This window comes from Pseudorca crassidens, chromosome 8, assembly GCF_039906515.1.
Source record: "Pseudorca crassidens isolate mPseCra1 chromosome 8, mPseCra1.hap1, whole genome shotgun sequence".
Classification (NCBI taxonomy): domain Eukaryota; kingdom Metazoa; phylum Chordata; class Mammalia; order Artiodactyla; family Delphinidae; genus Pseudorca; species Pseudorca crassidens.
This window is the reverse complement of record NC_090303.1, coordinates 30,427,022-30,448,326: the sequence shown is the minus strand read 5'-3', so window position 1 is coordinate 30,448,326 and position 21,305 is coordinate 30,427,022. Positions and strand designations below refer to the sequence as shown.

The following is a 21,305-nucleotide window of genomic DNA, read 5'->3' as shown; positions in this document are numbered from 1 at the left end:
AACAGGATGGGGAGCCCAGAAATAAACCCATGCACTTATGGTCAATTAATCTATGACAAAGGAGGCAAGAAAATACAAGAGAAAAGACAGTCTCTTCAATAAATGGTGCTGAGAAAACTGGAGAGGTGCATGTAAACAACACTCTCTAACATCATATACAAAATTAAATTCCAAATGAATTAAAGACCTAAAGACTGGAAACCAAAAAGTCCTAGATTAAAACATGGGTGGAACACTCTGACATAAATCATAGCAATATTTTTTCCATCTGTTTCTAAAGCAAAGGAAATAAAAGTAAAAATAAACAAATTAGACCTAATTAATCTTAAAAGCTTTTGCACAGCAAAGGAAACCACTGACAAAATGAAAAGACAACTTACTGAATGGGAGAAAATATTTGCAAATAATATGGCAAAAAAGGGGATAATATCCAACATATATAAACAGCTCATACAACTCAACATCAGAAAACAAACAACCTGATTAAAAAATGGGCAGATGACCTGAATATATATTTTTCCAAAGAAGACATACACATGGCTAACAGGCACATGAAAAGATGCTCAACATCATTAATCATCAGAGAAATGCAAATCAAAAGCACAATGGGATATCACCTCACACCTGTCAGAATGGCCATCATCAAAAACACCACGGATAACAAATGTTGGCGAGGATGTGGAGAAAAGGAAACTCACCTATATTGTTGGTGAGAACGTAAATTCGTGCAGCCACTGTGAAAAACAGTATGCTGGTTTCTCAAAAACCTAAAATTAGAACTATTATATGACACAGTGATTGCACTCCTGGTTATATATCTGAAAAAAACAAAAACACTAATTCAAAAAGATACATGCACCCCAATGTTCACAGCAGTATTATTTACAATTGCCAAGGCATGGAAGTAACCTGAGTGTCCACTGACAGATGAATGGATAAAGAAGATGTGGGATATATACACAATGGAATACTACTCAGCCATAAACAAGAATGAAATCTTGCCATTTTTAACAACATGGATGCACTTGAATGATATTATGCTAAGTGAAATTCATCAGAGACAAATCCTGTAATATATCACATATATGTGGAATCTAAAAAATAATGCTATTTAATATAACAAAAAGAACAGCCTTACAAACACAGAGAACAAACTAGTGGTTGCCAGTAGGGTAAGGGGCAGGATAGGGGTAAGGGATTTAGAAGTACAAACTATTATGTGTAAAATAAATAAATAAGGATATATAGTACAACACAAGGAATACAGCCAATATTTTAATAACTACAAATGGAATGTAACCTTTAAAATTTGTGAATTACTATGTTGTACACCTGGCACTTACATTGCATATCAATTATACCTCAATTTAAAGAACATTTTAATTGACTAAACACTCCACAAAGAAGGCAGAGAATGTAAGAATGAAGAAAGCCGGGCCCAGTTACATGGTACGGTGAAAAAAACACTATAAAGACACTGGCGGGTTCAAAGTAAATGGATGAAAAATAAATAACATACAGTCATCCCTCAGCATTCTCAGGGGGATGGTCCAGGACCCTCACAGATACCAAAATCTGAGGATGCTTAAGCCCCTTATGTAAAATGGCATAACACAGCTGGCCCTCCATATCCCAGGATGTGGAACCCAGAGATACAGAGGATCAATAGTACAAGCAGTAGTTTGAAAAGTCTAGAATGTTCTATTAATATTAGATGAAGTATTTAAGAGTATGTTGTTGTTGTTGAGTCTATGACTCATTTTATTCTTTTTAACTTAAATTTTTAATTGAAGTACAGTTCATTTATAATATCAAAGAGTATTTTTTGAAATAAAATTGTACACTGTATAATGACAAAAGAGTCAGTTCATAAGGAACACATGACAGTCCATACTGTGTATATGAATAATAACAGAACCTCAAGATATATGAAGGAAAAACTGGTATTAGGAAAGGGAAACACAACTATAGTAGGATATATTTAAAACAGTTCTCCCATCAACTGATGTAAAATGGTAAGTTAGTATTTTCTCCAATCACCTATACTTGTACTATCAGCTACAGTGATCTAATTGTTTTTTTAAATATCTATATCCTACAACTGTGTTATTTTCAAGTGCACACAGAACATTTGTCAACATGATTGGCCAAAAAAACAAGCATAAAGGAATTAAAAACAAACTTGAATCAAACAGGATATACTGTATGTATGCCCATAACAGAATCAAATTATAGATTAAAAAACCCTAAGATACCCAGGAAAACCATAAGTATTTCAAAATTAAATAAGAAAAATTTAAACAATTCATGGGTCAAAGAAGAAATCACAAGAGAAAGTGGAAAATATTTCAAAATGAATGATGAGGAATACATCGATATTTATGGGAGTTAAAAGCAATGCCTAGAGAAGTATGAAATTTTAAATGAATATATGAGACAATGGTAAAGAAATTAAATCATTGCTGAAGTTTCCATCTAAAGGAGCTAGAAAAAGAGCAAAAAGTAAAAAGTATTTTTTTCACGTAAAAAGAAGTAAATAATGATGATAAGAGCAGGAACTGGTTAAATGGCACAAAGACAAGATAGAAAATAAAGTCATAAGCATGGTTATTAAAAAGATCAATGAATCTGATAAAACTCTAGGAAGAGTGAACACAAAAAGAAAGAGAAAATGTACAAATTACTCATATGAGGAATTAAAGAAGGTTTTCAGTATAGATTCCATAACCATTAAAATAATATGATGTTATGCACAATTTTATGTCCAAATAGAATAACAGTGATGAAAGGGACAACTTAATGGAAAATCTACAACTTAACAAAATTGACACAAATAAATGAAAAATATAAATAGCTTTATGTCTGTTTAAAATTTTGAAATTTTACTCAAAAATTTTCCCAGAAGAAAAGTACCAGGACCAGATATTTTTGCTGATTAAGTCTATGAACCATTTGAAGAAGGAATGATATCAATTACTTATAAACTCTTTCAAATGATGCCAGAATTACCCTGATACCAAACCTGTAAAGATATTACAAAAAAGTAAAACGATGGGTCAAGATTGCTTATGAACACAGACCCTCAAATACTAAAAAAAAATTAGCAAATTGAATCTGGCAACATATAACAAGCATATAACAAAATTTTCTTTCATAATGGCATGAAACATAAGATTTTGGGAGTTAATTTAATAAAAAATGCAAAATCTTTATAATAAAGCTAGTTATTTCTGAGGAATATTGAAGAAGACTAGATAATGTTGAAAACACCATGTTCATGGGTTGGAAGAATTAACTATTTTAAGTGATCAATTCTCACCAAATTGATCTATAGGTTCAACGGAATACCAAAAAATATCCTAGTATGCTTCTAAGAAAGTTAACTGTTATTTTTTGAAAACCTATAAAAACCAAAAACGTTATTAACAGTTAGAGGACCTACAAAATTTGATTTTAAGATTTACTGAACACTGACAGTTTTGGTAGCTTCTTCTAAAGTTAATAAACATGCACCAACCATATGCCCCAGCAATTCCACAATATTTACTTAGGAGAAATAAAAATATACATGCACAAAAATATTTGTTTGTGAAGGTATATAGCAGCTGTATTGACAGTAACCCCAAACTAAAAATAATCTAAATTTTTATCAACAGGAAAATGAACTAAAATTTATGGTACATTCATTCAACAAAATACGACTTAGCAATTAAAAAGTAACAAACTACTAATACATGTAGCAGCAAAGATAAATCTCAAAATCACTATTTTTAAGAAAGTGAAATATAAAATCTACTTATTGTATAATTCCATTTATATAAAAGTCTAGAAAATACAACCTAATCTATACTGATGGAAAGCAGACCAGTGGTTGTCTGGATTTGGGAGCCTAGGGAGGGGACGGACTGCTGAATGATGAGGAAACACTGTTGAGGATGACAGAAATATTCCGTATCTTGACTGTGACTTTGTTTCCACATACTTATTTATCTGTCCAAACACAATGGTTTGTACACTTAAAACAGATGCAGTTTATTGTACTTAAAAAAAACAAAAGTAAATTAATTAGCTTAATTAAAAAAAATACTGAGGCACATTTTATTTTGGTCTAAGCAAGGTTTTGTATGCTTTAAAAAAAACTTGAATTAATATAAAACCTTGATGATTTTTTTACACTAAGTACAAGAGTTAGGACTAGTTGTTGAGTATGTGAGTGCATGAGTACCTATAGTTACTTTGTATTCTCAACCAGTCAGGTTGAAGTCAATTCTTCCTGTGTGTGTGTGCATGTGTGTATATCCTAAACTACGGCAGAAAGAGACTCCTTAAAGAGTGTGGCTTTTAAATCACTTGCAGTATTTAAATAAAATAAAATTTTAATACTCTTAGGAGAAATACCTGATAAGGTATTTATGTTTTGTTTGAACAATACCACTGTTCCTGTAGATATATTTTATTATGGAATGCTTTGAATAATGCCATGTTCTCTTCACAGTGGATACCGTAAGAGTTGGTATTCCTCATGATTTGCGTAGTCACATATGGAGGGTAGTGTGTGTTGTAGAGTCTTCTCTGAAAGGTTCATGGAATCTTATACTTGCAAACGATAAGATAAAAGAGTGAAGGAGTCAGACGCCTGTAAGGGGTCAAAGGCGACTATTCTTGTGACTCTCACAGAGGCTATTTAGAAATTCAAATTAGGTAAAGTATAAGAAAGCTCTTCCTAAGGAGCCATGCAAATAAACACTTTTTACTAAAATTAAGATTTGTGAAATATTGCTCTATTAATCTTAACTTTTATGCTACTCTTTTAAAAGTCGAGGCTGAGAGAATTGTTGGAAGAATCTAAGTGAATTAGGGCTACACTAGAGCGGAGTCTTGAGTTGTTTATAGGCAGGTAGAAAAGATTTTGCTTTTTCATTTTAAGGAAAATTACTCTTTTGAAACCTTTACATGCTACCTTGGCTATATCGTAAGAATAAAAAGCTTGGAGTTCAAAGGACACTCTGAATTCGGCTGTGCTCAATTTATTCTTGCCTTCAAAATTCCAAAAAACTTTCTTCTTGTGTCTTAAAACCATTCACAATCATGGGATAACATTTTAATATATTTCAGTAATACTCTCTTTCAGTTTCTTTCTTTCCCAAAGGAGAGCTGTAAAAGGGCTAGCTTCTTAGTAAAAAACTTGCTTCTAAATATACATTTTATCTTTTAGAAAATACACAGTTCATAAATTTTCCAAATGGAAAGGAAAAAAAAAAAACAGCAGTAAGTTGCATGAGAAGATAATGAATAGTATAAATATTTAAATATTTTTGAAGATACTTGGCTGCTACCTTGGTTAGGTGATTTTTTGTTCCTGCAGGGTTTTTTTTCATTATTTATTTAGCATATTTCAGGAATGTCAGATGCAGATTATACAGCTATTTTAATAGGCAGTTCCACTCTTTTTTCTGGGATGATGTGCAAACAGCAGAATTATCAGAAATGAGCGTGCTCCAGATGACAGTGTATTTTTACAAAGAAATGGAACATGCAACTCTGCAGTTTATTCTGAATTTTGCAAAAATCTTTCTGAAGGGCATTTATGATTTTGGTGACCTGAAATTCTCAAGATACAAGTCAGGTCAAATTGACAATCTTTTGAATTTGGTAGGAAGTAAACAATCCATTCATTCATTCATGTACTCATTAATTCAGGCTAGTATATTTTATTCTCTATCTTCTGTGACCACTCGGTGTCAATTGAGTGAGGTACTGAGGCTAGGAAGATGACTGTGATTAGACTCTGCAGCGAGGAGCTTGCAGTATTGAGGGGAAGACAGATGTGACTGTACCAGGAGGCGTAGGCCATTTGTTATTTGGGTCTGGCTGTAATCAAGGAGCAGCAGGTCTTCCCTTCATTCATTGATTGGCCTTCCGGGGCTCAAAATATGTTGGCCTCACCTAGCAAGTCAAGGCGGAGGGTTCTTATCCCATGGCTTTCTAAATATCTCTTCAAATGATCACCTGACTTTTAAAAACTTTAATAAAACACAAATCTGTGGCTTTACATGTACAAGGTATCTGATCTTTGTTATTAGCCATGTATGTTTCTGTAACTGCTTTGTCTTATTTTTAGTGAGGTTTTCTTTAAACTAACTAATTCCTTTCACTATTTTCCCTTTCCTCCTGTCATATCTATCTATCCATCTATCTAATGTATATACATTTGTTTTTCTCATATTTAAATATTTTAAGTACCTGTAACTTTTTGTGGGAGTGAGGGACCCTGTGTTTAATCTCAGACATAGACAAGGAAATTTGTACTTAGCTTTTACTTAACTGGGAATCTTCTAAGCTCCTGAGACATATTTATTTTATTAATTAATTACTTTCATGGAAAGGCATTTAATTTTAAATATAGCAGTGTGTACATGTCAATCCCAATATATCTATTTTAAACTTGTATATTGCCTTGCCTTTGGTCCTAAACATAATCTTCCTGGGAGAGTTAGTCGTATTACATGTAACACACATGGACTATTAATTGGTAATGGTTAAGCTGCATGTAAAAATGAACCTACCCACCCAATGGCTTAAACTAAGAAGGTGTTTACTGACTGACATAACTGGAAAATCCAGGGATGGGACTGGTTTCAAATGAACCTTGATTCAGGTTCTAAATGATGTAATTTCTCTTTTCATCTATGTACTAACTGGAGGGTAGGGAGTGAAATGTGAATATTTTATATAAGTCAAGGCCTGCTTCTGGAGCTGAGTGAACTTATCCTCTACAAAAGTATATGCACTGAGAGTGGAAGACAGGTAGTTCTCTTTTATCAGGAAAAGTGTGATTGTTGGATACCAGAGGCAAAAATGCATTTCACAATTTTGCACCAATTTGGTAGCTTTCTCTACCTATTTCTCTAGTAAATCACTGGAACAACAGGTCAAATTCACAGTACGATAAATTCAATCCTAAATATGGATGAGTACAACTAGTAGAATAGACTTTTGTTGTTTCTAGAAACACTCAATCCATATATGTATAAATTTGTGAGTGGAAATGCAACCTAGCAGGACACTATGGGGCCTTCCTGGGATCGATCCCATCCCCCTGTCCTCCACCTGCCTCTTTTTTTGTAGAAAAGCCATAGTCTCTCAGGTCTCCCCTGAGTCACAGAAGCCTGGATCAAGAATTCATGATTAAAAGGTAGTTGCAAAAGTAACATTTGGGCCAGGACAACTGTTAACGATTTAAACAGTAAATCAGCCATATGGCAGTGACAGAGTCTTTAGTTCCTTCCTGAATTACCTAGATAACAGTATCTGATGCCCATTTCCTGAGTTGCTTTACAGATGCTAAAACCCCCACCAAATGGAAGAAGTTAACTACTTGATAACCATGAGCTCACAGGCCCCAGACTGGCTGGACCCTGAGGATTGGTCATGTTAATCCCTGTGACAGCCCCCTGTTACCTCACCTCAACCAATCAGCAAATTGTGCACTGGTTAGTTGATCACATATCCTGCAACTCTCCTTCCTCACCTGGCCTTTAAAAATTCTTCCCTGAAACCCATCGGGGAGTTTGGGTTTTTTATGCCTTAGCTTCCCAGGAGTCCTTGTGTGGCTCCTGCAATGAACCTGTCCTTCACCAAAACCTGGTGTCGGCAGATTGGCTTTACTGCACACAGGCAAGCGGACACACATTTGGTTCAGTAACAGAAATCTTGATTTCTAACAGGCCTCCTCTTTCAGGTGAAGCCTCCACTTCACATGATGGTCTGGTGCTGCAGGGAATAAAATAATCATTTAGGAAGGGACACCAAATGTAATCTTGCCACTGGTTTAAATTCTAGAAATAAACAATTAGGAACTTCTCACAGTATTCTTTAGAAGGAGGTACAACAAAGCATCTCAGCTAATGTACGAAAATCTCTTGCAGGTCAGTTATCCTCCAGCATATGTCTGAGTCAACTGATGCCCTTTCTATCAGAGAAGACTGTGAAAGGAAAAAACAGTCTTTCCCTTCCATCTTGTGTCAACACAAAAATGAAAAACATTTCTCTAGGAAGGGCTCTTGTTAGTTAGGTCATGTTTCTAGATAACATAGACCCTATGACTCTCCTTTGGAATCAGTACTCGAATTGCTTTCCAGGGTCTTTGAGAACAGTGATCTCCAATGCTCTCTGAATCTGCCAGGCTCCAGTGACTCTCTTGAGTATTGAAAGTCATTAGAGTTTGCAAATCCTAGAGATACAAATACATCAGACAGTGTGTAATCATAAAATGCCAAGATCCAAAAACAATTTTTACCTCCATCAGATTGTTTTGGGTCTTTCATTTACTCGACAACTCGAGTGCCTAGAGGACCTGGTTTCTCTACTAGGCACTTAAAGTATAGAGGTCTCTGTTTTCGATGGAACTTACATGCTATGGGAAGACAGACAATAATGAACAGGTAATTTCAGAGAGAGACAAATGTTATGCAGAAAGTAAAATAGGGTGATGTTACAGAGAGTTACTGAGTAGGAAATACTAGTTTAGAATAGGTGTTCGTGAAGTAATTTCCTTAGCACGTGATATCTGAATCAGGACTCGAATAATGAAAAGTAAGCCAACCATGTAAAATCTGGAAATTAAATATCTCGGGGTATATTTCATAACAAATAAGTATCATGCCCAGAGATCTGGCAATGTAAAGATACAGTCTAGACTTCTACTCAAGCATCAACATTGTTTATATGAAAATTTGTTTTATGAAAAAAAAATCTTCCAATTCCAATATGCCAGGCTCTTTTACAATATGGTGTTATAATAAGATGACTTAAATAAACACTAGTGTGAGATAGCTGATACTGTTTATGGTCGAAAGTAGAGGATAAGTTCCTTAGCTCTACGTGTGATATAAATTTACTGTTCCAAACTCTGGTCTAGGTCTCTGATAAGATTAAGCTGATATGTCTCAATCAGTGTCTCCCTCTTACTAAGAAGCAACTTCTCTCTCAAATGCTTGCACCAATTTGACAGCCTGTGCCACTTCCGATATTCTGAAAGAGCTTTAGCTGTCTTAAGAACTTTCAGAGACCTTGAGATATATAATTTAAACTGGTTTAAAAGAGATGCATTCCCCTTTAACCTACTCAGACTGTCAGTACTAATTTCACTAAGTCTAACTCTACCTGTAATGGAAGAGATGATGTGGCCGATAAGTTTAAGAGAGAACAGGGATGCCTGCAATTCCAATGACAAAGTCCAGATAATTCTCATCAATCCACTCAAAATGCATTTTTGGAACATTAAGAGATATGCTGGCCTTTGTGTTATTACGTCTGGCCAATCAGTGATTCGATTACCTTTCTTTAAAATGCTAAAACCTCTAATAACTCCAAATACCAAACTGGAAAATGTCAGAGAAGTAATAGCATACTTCAAACAGCAATAAGATGCAGTCAAATACAAACATGGAAAATTGCTTCTTTTTTTAAACAACACTTTCTCTTGAAAAATTGTCGTGACAGAAAGTGTCAAGAAGAGGTTTTACATGAAACCGTAAAGCTAATCACAACTGTAAATTACGAGCTGTAACTGCCTGTGATATGACAAGTTTAATGTTTTTCACTTTCTTCAGTTCTCAAAAATATCCTGATTAGCCTCATTTTATAGAAGAAACTGAGATTCAGAGGTTGCACAAGGTCATTGTGGTAGGCTGAGAAATCTTTGGGTAGACCCCAAAATATCCAGGTCCTGATTCCTGTAAGGAAGCAGATTATCCCCTGCAGTCACCAGAGGAGTGCAGTCCTGCTGACACCTTGGTTTTGACCCAGTGAAACTGACTTTGAACCTCAGATCTGTAAGAGACTGTGTGTTGTTCTAAGCCACGAAGTTTGCGGTACTTCGTTAGTGCAGCCATAGGAGACTAATACCATCATAAACGTGAACATGTTGAATCCCAGATTAGAACCAATCTATCCCCCTGTTTTCTTTCTAAAACACCACCTTGTTTTGTTGATTTCTAGAGGAGACTTTAGAGTGGCAAATAGATACCCATCGATTGGGTACACTCCTCATTTGAATTTACAGTTTCAAGAGCATGTCTTAATTTGTAGATCTGGTGAATGCATCCACTTTAAAATATTGGCTCCATCACCTAAAACTGGATTATTTAGTGTTTTGAAAGATGGAACCCAAGCCTTGGCAAATTATTGACACCAGTTACTGCCTCAGATAGAGTTTCTTTAGGAGAAACTTAGAAACTATAGACCCTTTAATTTGTTACATACGTGTAATTTCCAACCTATTCAATTTCTCTTGAATTTCTTGTGACTCAACATTTTGTATAAAAAATTGAAACTGGCATAACCATTCGACCATTAATCACTACTCTGCTGCATTTCTGGACTAGGTAAAGAGTTATGAAGAATGGCATCTTCTGTCTACTACTCTGTAAAATACTAGAATGCTAAGAAGAGAAGGAGTTCAAAGGCAAAGCTGAAGGAATAAAGGGCATAACACCAACAAACTGAATCAGGCAATTTATCATGTTATTGTTTGCTGTTTCCGAGCTGAGTCAGAAATCACAAAGTCTCTTTTAGGGGTAATGCCCTTGTTTCTGGGACAGGGAATGACAACAACATAGAATATAAAAGCAACATAGAACCACACACGTGGGAAATATCTACTTATCGGTCAGATTCCAGAAAAGGCAGAGTGAAACAGCATTCAAAGCTGAAGAACAGTGATAAGATTGGGTATTTGAATGGGGTGGACAGATACGGATGGGAGCTTGGAATAAAAGGCACAGAGCTGAGGGACAGGGATGAAGAATTTGAAAATGAGAGCTCATTAAGGGTAAAAACTGTTATCACTTAAAAAATAAATATTTCAGTGCCTGTGATATGCCTAAGTAAAACTGCCAAAGTAGAATTTTAAGCAAAGAGTCAGAAATGAAACAGCATCATGTTTGAATGAGCAGCAATGATGGGGCTGAGCCCACGAATGGGAGGCGGTTAAATCCTTCTGTTTCAGGTCACATTTGGTTGCAGAAATTGAGGTCAGTCTGAGCCTGAGTTGATACTTAAGAGCACGATTCTAATGTGAAAAGCGAGTTGCACTTCCTCCAAAGTTACAAACTTGGCTGATTCAGAAATTCTATGCTGTTTCATTGCACCAGGGAAGGGTACATGAATTAAAAATTTATTGAATGCATGGATAGTTTAGTTTTATATGCCAAACTCTAAGCTCCCTACATAAAACTCAAAGTCAATACTTCTTCGAAACCTGTAAAGCAAGGACTTGATGTGTTTTATCAACTGTCAGAAAGCCTGTATGTAGGAATGTACTAAACAAAGGGAAGAAGCATAAGGTAAGGTTGAAGGGATGGGAAAAAGTTTGGACATTATTCTAAGTAAAAATGGATGCCAATGGAGAACTTTAGGTAGCAGAGGTCTATTACATGACCACATTATTAAAGATCAATTTGATTATCCTATGTAAAATGAATTTAAGGGGGAAAGAGGGAAAAGAGAAATCTCTTAGGAGGCCATAGCCGTATTCTAAATGGAAAATGAGCATGACTAAGCTGGTGTGAGTGGAGTTAAGAGAAATATTTATGGTGTATTTTTAACCTAAGGTAGCAGAATTTGCCACTGACAAGTTACATATATGTGTTTGTGTGAATATGGGTGGTAATGAGCAGGAATTCAGATTAAAATAACTGGGTGGCCTGCCTAGGAATTCACTGAGATGAAAAAGATTAGCAGAGAAACAGGATTATTAACTGACTGATTAACCTTTTAGGAAAAGAGGAAAGAGAATCAAGAGACTGTTTTGTTAAATCTGTCATGCTTCTGAGACATTTCAATGGAAAAATCAGGTAATCAATGAGATGTGTAAAGGCTATAGTTCAATGAGATATATATTTGGGAATTATCATCCTATATATGGTATTTAAAGCCATGTAAATTTGTAAGATCACCATAGGAGAGGGTATAGCAGGGAAGAAAAGGGAGGCCAGCAGCAAATCCTAAAGGATCCCTCTGAGGAGGAGATAACACATACAGACTGAGAAAGAATGAAAAATAAAAATAGGAAAAAACAATAAGAGTGAGACCTCATGGAAACGAAGGGAGTGGGTATTTTTGGAAGAATTCAGTGGTCAAGCGTAGCACACGAGAGGTGGCCTAAGGTGAAGACAGGAAAATGTCCCCTGGAATGGTCCAAAGGAAGGCTGTGAATCATGTTGACAGGTGACGTTTCAATGGAATAGAGAGTTTCACAAGCCATACTGAAATAGGTAAAAGAGTGAATGTGACACGAAGCACTGGAAGAATGTATATACAATATTGTTGAGGAGTTTTGCTTAGAAGGGGAATATAGAAATTGAGTGGTTGCTGAAAAATTATGCATCTGTTAAGGGAGAATATGTTTTCAAGATGGAGGCATGATATAACATGCTTATGTGCTGATGGAACGAACTGGTAGAGAGGGAGAGATGGATGATGTGTACCTGGAGCATATGTTGGGGAGCGTTGTTCTTTAAAAAAAGCGGTATTTCCTCTACCATTACAGAAGACAGGCAGCAGAATCTAGGCAAAATCTACACAGGTAGATTTTGTTCTGAGAAAGTGAATCCTTTCCATTTGATTCTGTCTATCTTCTTATTTAGTTATTAAGTGGAGTCATCAGCTGATTCAAGAAAGGGAAGAAAGGGCTATGAAAGTTTGGTAGAGTTTATATGCTGGAATATCTGCAGCACCAAGAAGGCCTGGCACATAGAAATCCTCACAACTGTATGTTGAAGGAATGAATGGAGAGAAAGACAGAGAGGAAATTGTTACCTTGGAAAGTAGAAGAATTGGCTGACATAGGATTGTGTGGCAACCTGTACGTCCAGTTTTCACTTGTTCACTCTTTCCCTACAGAACTGGGGTCATCACTGTTCTACACTAGCAGTGATGTTCACGATTCTCGCCAATGACTGGTATTGGCACGGGAAGGCATTCAGGTTTTGGGCCCGTGAAGAACAAGAGGGATTTTTCAAGAGGCTTCTTTGCTTTTACATAAGCATGTGGGGGAAAATGGTCCTTTTCTGTCTCTAGACAATGGTGTGTTATAGAATGAAAAAGGGAGCTAGCCAAAAGTTTGAAAATGGCAGAGTAGAAAAATAGAAAGGACTCAGGCAAAGCACCAGCATTTGACCAGAGCAGAAGTGCCCTGCTATGGGCCCTGTAATTTGGCAACTTTGAGGACCTGGCTCATTGCAAACCAACAAAAAATACACTTGCTAAAAAAAAAAAAAAAAATACACTGGTGAATCTGTCAATAGGGTTTTGTGCTCAATAGGTAGTTCTTAACCTATAACCCTAAACATCGCCTTTCATGGTTAATGTAGGATTGCCACGTAAAAGACAGGACACACACTTAAGTTTGAATTCCGTATGAACAATGATATTCCTTGAAATATTTGGGACATACTCATATAATAATGTGTTATTTATCTGAAATTTAAATTTAACTGAGAAACTGATCATTTTATTTGCTAAATCTGGTAATCTGAGACCAATGAACCTCTCTACATCTTCTGTCCTGTATCCTCAACAGGAACTGCGATGGCATCCAAATGCTGTGACTCTGGATGGAGATGCTGCTGGCACTGGAAGACAGACGTTGCTTTGGGGTACAGAGAACATTTAAACAGAAAGTTCCCAAGTGAGAAATGACAAATACATTTTATTTTTATTTTTAATGTACAAAATCCTTTCATATAGCAAAAATGCAATAGATTTCTGCACAAATAGTGTCATTACTGAGTAGTGCCAAACATCCATTTTATGTTTGCCCTTGATGTTTGAATTTATGATTTAAAGGTCCTCATAATTTACTGTAGTATTCACATATGCACATGATAGCTGGGAAATATTTGGCTATATTAAACAATCTATACTATACTAATATAGCCAACTATTTGGCTATATTAAACAATCTATGTAACAGGAATAGAGCAAAATACTGATTCATTACATGGATCACTAGATGTTTGATGAAAGCGAGAACTCTAAATAGTTTTAAATATTAAAATGTATTTGCTAAAATCAAATTAATTTTACAAAAAGTAGAGCATGTAATTTTAATAAGCTGTATTTATTTACCTATTATATTTTTGTTCTCAAGTTTCCAGAGCATACTACTTACCTAGTACCATTCTAGATACATAGGAAAAAAGGTAATTTATTACACCAAATAGCTGCCTTAAGGCTTAATTCTCTCCTGTGATCCTAGCTGAGAAAGGCTGAAAGGATATAGATTTTCATTTAGTGAACAGAATAGTGCATTAGCCCTATAAGAGCTTGTTAGAAAGTAAATCATAAACGAACTTCAACAACCACTGAAGTATATAGTTGAGATGCCAGGTATTTGCTAAGAAATACGCTATACTAACTATATTATATTATTATTATTTAATATGTCATAATATATATGAAAGTATCACCAGAATTATAAATTTAGATTGTGATTTTGGTTTTCATTCCTTCACAATGCATATTGAGCCCTAATTATTTAGCTCTTTGTGCATCCATGCCTTTGCAATATGTCTTTACAACTTCTTGCATCAGTGAGAGTCTATTTTCCTAACCCTTAAAACGTGGGTAACCCTGTGATTTCTTTTGGTTAACAGAATATAGCAGAAGGGGTAATTATTAAACAAAAATTAAAGCTGACCCTTGTATGTCCTATAACTTGAACCCATTTGTAAGAATTAAGTGGTAGATATTTTAGAAAGAAAGAACCAGAATTCATAGGTTTTTATCTTCAGATGATAAACATTTTTTTTTTTTACTGGGTGGTTATCTTTGCTATTTCTTTATCACCTACCGCTTCTTATCATGCTTCACTCTAAGCAAAGCACATTCAGAGTTAAAGTATCTTTAACTGCTTTGTCTTAAAAAATATTTTATTGTTAACTTCTTTTCCAGATTTTTCACTGGAGCTTTCAAAAAACGGTGAAGTCAGCAACTGAACTACATGTACTAAAATTGATAAACTTGAGAAACTGAAACTCTTGATCTGTTATCATGGTATTTTGAGACATATTGACTAAATCCAATTACCAAGTAAGAAGAATTACTTCTCTCAGTGATGGCACTAAAAAAATTTTTTTGGCATTTTCGGGTTACAACCTGACAAGTTTTGAGTTAAAAAAGAAAAAAGCTTATTCTTTCCGCTATGGAAAAGCCTATTGTTTTATCAAAATATTGCCTGTGAACAGTGAGAGTTATGTTTATTTGAAAACATAATTCAAAGTTTATTTTCATTATTAAGACATTTTTAGAGAATGATCTTATTAACACATAAATATTGCTTTCCAATATTTAGTGTTCTCTCCATTTAAAAGTTAAAAATTAATATTTTAAGATTATAGCCAATGTCTATTCATTTAGAAATGGGAAATGCTTATGCTACAAGTAAATGTCTAATCTAATTTTACAGTATTTGGATGTCTTTTTGGATGCAAATGAACAACTGCATTGCACGTTTACAGAATTCAAAGCTCAAAACTCAGTGGGGAATCTCAGTCTGCTCTTCAGAAAGGCACTGTGGGCAAGACTAATAGGGAATATTCCATTGGTGGTAATGGGCAATAATGCTTTTGCTTTCAAAAAGTTTATGAATGTCTGCGAACTAGAAATGCAAGGAATTCAGACTTCCTTCATTGTCTATACATGGTCAGCTCTGAGACACGTAACTGCTCCAAAATTAAGTAAAAAAAAAATTCAAGATAAATTTGGAAAAGAGTGCTATTTAATAAAGTTTCTGCAAATCTGAACTTGAGGGAGTATTTATTCAGTAAGACAGGAGTCAGGCAGAGGGATTCTCCTGGCATGAGTACAACCATCCACTCCCACTTGCGGTCTGAGATGATCTAGGTAATCAGTAAAGAACTTAGACGTACAAAAACAAGAGGTACCTTTTGCTACGGTTTCTCAAGCAAGTACCTCAATAAGCTTTGTTAGGCTTTTTTGTGGAAAAGGCTGGGGAAATTTTTTGGAGCAAATATGGAAATGTCCCAAATTAGTACCCTGGATGTTTACTTTAACAGGTTTAACTCTTAGAACCTCTCCATTTTATCCAATCCTCAACAACAATTAGTTAAACAGGTAAACTGACTGTGGTTTTTCTGGAAAAACTGATTTATCATCCTGTATTCAAGATCCACCTAAAGTATCCTATATCCTGATGAATATAAAACCATGAGGTTTTTTTTGGAACTAACTGGATTAAGCATTTCAACATTACTTATTATGTAACAATTACATATATACAAAATATACATCATATAAATGTTTATATGTATACATATGTGTATACATACATAAATATGTGTATGTATGTGGATTATGGGTGCTGACACACAGAGTTGAAAGTCCACCCATAACTTGGCCCTCTGCATCCCTGGGTTCTGCATCCTAGGATTTAACCAACCATGGATCATGTAGTACTGTAATACACATTTATTGAAAAAAATCCACATATAAGTGGATCCTTGTAGTTCAAACTTGTGCTGTTCAAGCATAAACTGTATATATCTATATCTATATATCTATATCTATATAGTATAATATACACATACTCCTTTTATATTGGGCTGAATTGCTGCTGATACAACTCTCAGTTTTGTAACATATTTTCATCCCGATGAAGCCCTACATTATGTTGTGGTTCTTTATATTTCCTAGTGACTTATAAAGTGCAACCCTCCTTAATATAGAACAATGGTTCTCAACTCCCTTTACCCCTTATCCAATTAGACAGCACACTCCCATCAGTAACATTCCTTGAAAATCACAGTGATTCATTTAGGGCTTGAAACTGACTGTTCTCCAGAAGGAAATATCACAAATCCTAGGGATAGTGATTCATCTTCAGTGAGGGTTATAGTTATTTTCCTCTCACTTTCTTACAACCACTGATGTAGATTTTTAAACCTCAAAAAATATGAGTAGAATTTATTAGAAGAATTAAAATGTTATGCTAAAAATATCCACTTAATACAAAGGAAGACAAAAGAGGGGCAACAGAGAAACAAAAAATCATGATGCACATAGTAAACAAAAAACCAAGAGGGAGATATAAATGCAAGCATACTAATAGCCATGTCAAATGTAAATGGATTAAAATACAATCGAAAGACACAGATTTCAGACTACATTTCAAAAATCACTGATATCCTGTTGTATACTCTCTACAAGAGACACAATTCAGATTCAAAGATAGTCAATACAAATAGAATGAAAGTAAAGGATGGAAAAATAAATCATATAAACAGCAATCAAAACTAAGCTCGAGGGCTTCCCTCGTGGCGCAGTGGTTGAGAGACCACCTGCCGATGCAGGGGACATGGGTTCGTGCCCTGGTCCAGGAAGATCCCACATGCCATGGAGCGGCTGGGCCCGTGAGCCATGGCTGCTGAGCCTGCGCGTCCGGAGCCTGTGCTCCGCAACGGGAGAGGCCACAACAGTGAGAGGCCCGCGTACCGCAGAAAACAAAAAAACCAAAAAGAAACAACTAAGCTCGAGTGACTATACTAGTAACAGGAAAAAAAAGACTTTAAGACAAAAAATATTACTAGAGAAGAACTAGAGACATTTTTAATGTTAAAAAGGTCAATCCACCAGGCATATATGACAATTATAAACAAATATATGCATAGCATCACAGTTCCCAAATGCATAAAAACTGATAGAATTGAAGGAAAAATAGACAAATGAACATATTATTTGGGACTTCAATACCTTCCTTTCAATAGTGGACATATATAACAGTATGGCAGAAGATAATAAGAAAACGGAAAACTTGAACAACACCATAAATCAGCTCGACCTAAAAGACATCTACAGAACAAGCCATCCAACAGGAGAAGAACATGTATTCTTCTTAAATAAATGTGGGACATTCTCAAGGACCATAAACTATGTAAAAACCAGCCTTGACAAACTTCAAGTGAAATTATACAAAGTATGTTTTCTAATCAGAATGATATTAAATTAGAAATCTATAACAGAAGGAAATTTAGGACATTTGCAAATATGTGCAAATTAAACAACACATTCCTATATAACCAATGGGACAAGGAAAAATTAAATTACACATCTCTTTGAGATTAATGAAAAATAAAATCCAAAATTCCAAAATTTATAGGATGTAGCTACAGCAGTACTCAGAGAAGATTTATAGCTATAAATATTTATATTAAAAATAAGAAGAATTCAAATGGATAACTTAAATTAGGGAACAATGCCTTTGACAGAATTCTCAGAAGAAACTTCTAAGAGAATAAACAATGCACTTGAAGATAGATCAATTAAAACTTCTAAAACTGAAACTCAAAGGAAAAAAAAATGTAGACTGGAACATCCAACAACATCGGACAATTTTAAAAGTTGTAACTTTTAAAAAAAGAGAATGGAGGAGACGAATATTTAAAGTAGTAACGGTTGAGAACTTTCCAACATTAAAGACAAGTACCAAACCACAGGTATGAGAAGCTCAGAAAACACAACAAACTTCAGAAACTAATCACAGCCTACTGTTATGGACTGAATGTGTCCCTCAAAATTCATATGTTTAAGTCCTAATCCTCCATGCGATGGTATTTGGAAATGGGGCCTTTGGGAGGTAATTACGGTTAACTGAGGGTTAGTAGCCTTATAAGAAGACACAGCAGAGAGGTGGTTCTTCATCTCTCTCCACTATGAGAGGACACAACTAGAAGGTTGTTGCCTATAAGCCAAGAGAAGAAGCCTCAGAATGAAACCTACTTTGCTGGCACCTTAATCTTGGACCACTAGCCTCCAGAACTATGAGGGGAAAAAAGTCTGTTTTTTAAGGCACCCAGTCTATGGTATTTTGTTATGGTAGTCCAAGCAGACTAACACACTATCATATTCAAACTGTAGAAAACCTGTGACCAAGAGAAAATTTTGAAAGAAGCCTATTTCTTGGGGGTACTGGGTGAGGGCTGTGGCAGAGTACCTTTCCTAAAATGGAAGAAAGATAAAAAGCTAAGATACAGCTGTTTGTCATAAATCATGCAAAAAGGAAGACAGTGGATTAAAACATTTAAAGTGTTGGGAAAAAAAAAGAAAAAAACCCACCAAACTAGAATTCTGTATCTAGTACAATTACCATTCTAAAGTTAAGGAGAAATAAAGACATCATCAGACAAACTAAATCTGAGGGAATTTGTTGCAGATTTTTTTCAGGCCAAAGGAAAATTATATACATCAGAAATTTAGATCTCCCTAAAGAAAGAAATACCGTGCCAACATTAATCAAAATAAAACTGGAGTAGCTGTAATAATTTCAGATGAAGCTGGCTTCAGGGGAAGGGATGTTACCAGGAATATGGAGGGCACTATAAAATGATGTATACATCTCTTTTTTAGCACAATTCCATTATCACACCTATCTAAGAAATATAGCAATAATTCCTTTGTGTTTAATAGCATTTCTTACTGATAGTTTCTTAATTGTCTCAAAACATTTATTTAAAATCAGTTTGTTCAAATTGGTGCTCAAGTTACATATATTGACTTGGTTGTTATGTTTCTGAGGTCTCTTACTCTAGAATGATCTCTTCTCTCCAAGTCCTCCTTTTTCTTGTTTTGCACCCTTGACAATGCAAAACCAAGACAGTTGTCCAGTGTTATGAACTGCATTCTTGATTTGTCTGTGTCCTTCCTTTGGATGCCATTTAAATTGATGGAGGAACAATTTTTTTTTTTTTTTAACTTGGAAGTATTATCTAGAAGTCTCAGATTCAACTTTGGGAATAATGTTTCTAAGAGGTACAAAATATCTGGATATCTGGCTGTCCTACTTTTAATAGTGATAAGATTGATCATGGATTCTGGTGGCAATAGCATTACTCGTCCTTTGTAAAGTTCCCCATCAATCTTTCATCTAATTGTTTACTCCTCTGCCTGAAACAATTATTTAATTACAAATTAAAAAATGGCAATGTCCTGATGTTGGTATTTCTTCCTCATTTATTACCTAAATTTTTCTATGAAAACATTTTCATCATTAGCTAGGGCTACGGGATTACAGTAAAATGTCATTAATATGAGATTAGTAGGGAAGATATTAAATTTTCCATTAATTACCAACTTCAGGGTAAAGAAGTGATGCTCTACATAAATAGGTGGTGACCAGTAAAGTTTTCTGTTTGTGTTATTTATTATTGTTCTCTTTTCTTTTACTATATCTTCTCTTCAAGTATCCTTATTAACTCAATGCTTTAAAATACATATTTCATGTATATTAATAAGTAGAACCTGATTTTACATTTGTTGCACAAATTTTCCCATCTTTGTGGGAGTTCCTTCCTTTTAGTCCCGAAGTCCTTTTGATATATCACTATCAGACATTTATTGTTTCTGTGCTGTGATGCAATATCACCGACTCACCTTGAACATTTCATATACCAGTCCTGGAGTCAGCCAGTAATTTAAGATGCACTAGTTGCTACAGCATTTCAGAGTTCACAGTTTTGGGGACACAGGTACCTATCCCTACTGGGCTGTTATTATTTCTAGGTCTTTTTAGTGAACCAAACTAGGATGGAAGGTTGGAGAGAGACAGACAAATGTACAGTATTTTTTAAGACAGAGCAAGACTCATGAACAGGTCATAGTCTTCCCAGCTTAATGTATTAATCAAACTAAAAATAACTTTGTTAAAGTTATAAAAAATATGTCTTGCAGTTTTCAAAGAAAAATAAAAGGGAAGAAAAACACCAATAAAGAGGACACCTTTGAGGTGATCTTGTATCTGTTGTCCACAGGAAAGGACATCTTAACTAATGGATTTCAAAGTTGCCAGTGTCGATGACAAAGCTAAATCCTGAGTGGAAATGGCTATAGAAAATTGTAGGATTCCAGAACCTGCAGCAAAATTATACCACAACCTATCGCCATGAACATTTGGTTTATGGAATTCCTTTTGTTCTGAGTCAATGTCCTTTTTAGGACAATGTCCTCCTGATTCAAACGTATTCTGATCGTAGAACAGACTTTGCTTCTGGTATTTATTTTATTTTTTGTGAATACGATTTTTCGTTTTAAATAAAAATACTGTCTTAATATATTTGGCTTCTCTATAACTTGACTAAGAGAAAGAATATGCTGATCATGCCAATATGAGTATATTCACAATCCTTTTGACATTTATTTTTTTCTCTTTAAAATTAATGATTTGGCATTCTGGTGTCTAACTTAGTCTGAAGTGTATTTTACTTAGCATTAGTCATTTTCTAAGGCAT

At 34.9% G+C, this 21,305-nt stretch overlaps 2 long non-coding RNA genes across 7 annotated transcripts in view; one reads left to right on the top strand and one right to left on the bottom strand.

Annotated features, from left to right (window-relative positions):
- LOC137228942 (uncharacterized) overlaps positions 1 to 21,305 on the bottom strand; it is a 544,864-nt gene that overhangs the window by 76,897 nt on the left and 446,662 nt on the right. The window lies entirely within an intron of this gene.
- The window catches only part of LOC137228943 (uncharacterized), a 172,512-nt gene that overhangs the window by 130,204 nt on the left and 21,003 nt on the right, over positions 1 to 21,305 (top strand). Inside the window, exons 4-5 of one of the 2 annotated variants that reach the window (XR_010945428.1) lie at positions 13,586 to 13,693; positions 14,959 to 15,714. This is a non-coding gene — a long non-coding RNA (uncharacterized lncRNA). Of the gene's footprint in view, positions 1 to 13,585; positions 13,694 to 14,958; positions 15,715 to 21,305 lie in introns of those variants that run through there. The other variant, XR_010945427.1, reaches the window with a different exon arrangement.